Source organism: Bubalus bubalis, chromosome 1, assembly GCF_019923935.1.
Source record: "Bubalus bubalis isolate 160015118507 breed Murrah chromosome 1, NDDB_SH_1, whole genome shotgun sequence".
Taxonomy (NCBI): Eukaryota; Metazoa; Chordata; class Mammalia; order Artiodactyla; family Bovidae; genus Bubalus; species Bubalus bubalis.
Window position 1 is genome coordinate 159702896 of NC_059157.1, and position 2804 is coordinate 159705699.

Here is a 2804-nt window from a genome sequence, read left to right on the forward strand (position 1 = left end):
TGACAGCAATTAAGTAAAAGTTATCATTGGAGAACTCAGGTAACTGCAGTGTAAATAACATTGCTCCCATTCTGTCTGTTGTAATTAAATACTGCTTGTTACTCACAGGGTAAAACCTGCGCCCTATTGAACTGTTTTCCCAAAGAGATAAGAGACTATTGAAGGATCACCCAAATTCATGTTTTGTCACAAATAACTTCTGTTGTAATTTAACTCATAAACTTATACTTCAGGTTTTCCCATAGGTAATGTAAAAAATAAAAAACTTACTAGAATGACATTTTTATCACAACTAAAACTTGATGTGATTACTATAATCTTGTCAGCTCTTAGGGCATCTCTTAAAGGAACAGAGGCCTTATTCTTAGTTAAGAGTGTGTGCTATCTTGCAGGGGAAAACACTGGACCGTGGTGTATTGTAGTTGTTCGGTTAGGTAATTTTATCAAGTACCTATTATATGAAAGGCACTGTTACAGGCGCTGAGGGTATAGCATGGGACAAACTGGATCTAGCCTCGGCTCTCATGGAACTTATATCCCAATGAAGGGAAGAGAGTAGACACACAAATCAACAAACAAGAGAATCATAGATAGTCTTGTAATTATGGATATGAATAAATATGGATAGTCAGAAAATAAGGGCAATGACAAAGGGAGGGGAAGACTTGGATGTGGGTAGATTGGGGAAGACCTCTCTGAAAGCCCAGTGTTTTAAAGGAGAGTAAACTCCAGCCCCAAAAGAGTAGCAGGGTACATACAGGCAGAGATAATCCAGAACTTATATTGGACACACAAATGTTCCATCATCACCACAGAGTCCACATCTTTAAATTTGAATGAACTGTTTTCTCTCTGTTTTCCAGAAGCTAGTTTTCTTTGCCAACTATCTCATTTTCTGTCAGCAAACTTTTAATTTACATATAGAAGAACAGAAAGCATTGGTCAACATACCAATGGCAGCCAAGCTGCCCTGGTTTGCTGGTTATCTCAGGGTAAATCTGGTTACTGAGAATTAATTTTCCCTGGTAAAAAAAGCATAAAGGAGCTACAGAGAAAACTGTTGACAGGACAGACTTTCTGGCTATTGTTACAGAAGGAACTGATCAGATTGGGACTCAAGAAAGATAATCTAAATCAGAGACAGAATTAGGATGTCCAAGAAGATTAACTGTATTATTAACAAATAAAGCATGTTAGAATAATCTTAGACCCATATGTATTAGGTCTATGTTGTCATATGTATTTTTAGTTATATTTACATGTATTTTATGAAATTCAGTTCATTTCAATTCAGTAGAACAGTTGTGTGTGACTCTTTGCGACTCCATGGACTGAAGCACACCAGGCTTCCCTGTTCATCATCAACTCCCAGAGCTTGCCCTGTCTAATGTCCATCAAGTCAATGATGCCATCCATCCATCTCATCCTCTGTCATCCCCTTCTCCTCCCACCTTCAATCTTTCCCAGCGTCAGGGTCTTTTCAAATGAGTCAGTTCTTTGCATCAGGTGGCCAAAGTATTGGAGCTTCAGCTTCAGCATCAGTCCTTCCAATGAATATTCTGGACTGATTTCCATTAGGATGGACTGGTTGGATCTCCTTGTGTCCAAGGGACTCTCAAGAGTCTTCTCCAACACCACAGTTCAAAAGCATCAGTTCTTTGCTGCTCCGCTTTGTTTACGGCCCAACTCTCACATCTATATATGACCACTGGAAAAACCATAGCTTTGACTAGACAGACCTTTGTTGGCAAAATAATGTCTCTGCTTTTTAATATGCTGTCTAGGTTGGTCATAGCTTTTCTTCCAAGGAGCAAGTCTCTTTTAATTTCATGGCTGAAGTCACCATCTGCAGTGATTTTGGATCCCCCGAAAATAAAGTCTGTCACTGTTTCCATTGTTTCCCCATCTATTTGTCATGAAGTTATGTGACCGGATGCTGTGATCTTAGTTTTCTGAATGTTGAGTTTTAAGCCAGCTTTTTCACTCTCCACTTTCACTTTCATCAAGAGACTCTTCAGTTCTTCACTTTCTGCCATAAGATTGGTGTCATCTGCCTATCTGAGGTTATTGATATTTTTCCTGGTAATTTTGATTCCAGCTTGTGCTTCATCCAGTCCAGCATTTCACATGATGTACTCTGTATATAAGTTAAATATTCAGGGTAACAATATACAGTCTTGATGTACTCCTTTTCCAAACTGAAACCAGCCTGTTTTGCCATGTCCAGTTCTAACTGGTGTTTCTTGACCTGCATATGGATTTCTCAAGAGGCAGGTAAGGTGGTCTGATAATCCTATCACTTGAAGAATTTTCCACAGTTTAAGGCTTTGGTGTAGTGGATAAAGCAGAAATAGACACTTTTCTGGAAATCTCTTGCTTTTTTGATTATCCAATGGATGCTGGCAATTTGATCTCTAGTTCTTCTGCCTTTTCTAACTCCAGCTTTAACATCTGGAATTTCTCGGTTCACGTACTATTGAAGCCTGGCTTAGAGAATTTTGAGAATTACTTTGCTAGCATGTGAGATGAGTGTAATTGTGCGGTAGTTTGAACATTCTTTGGCATTGCCTTTCTTTGGGATTGGAATGAAAACTGACCTTTTCCCATCCTGTGGCCACTGTTGAGTTTTCCAAATTTGCTGACATATTGAGTGCAGCACTTTCACAGCATCATCTTTTAGGACTTGAAATAGTTCAACTGGAATTCCATCACATCCACTAGCTTTGTTTGTAGTGATGCTTCCTAAGGCCCATTTGAGTTCCCATCCCAGGATGTATGGCTCTAGGTGAGTGATCACACCATTG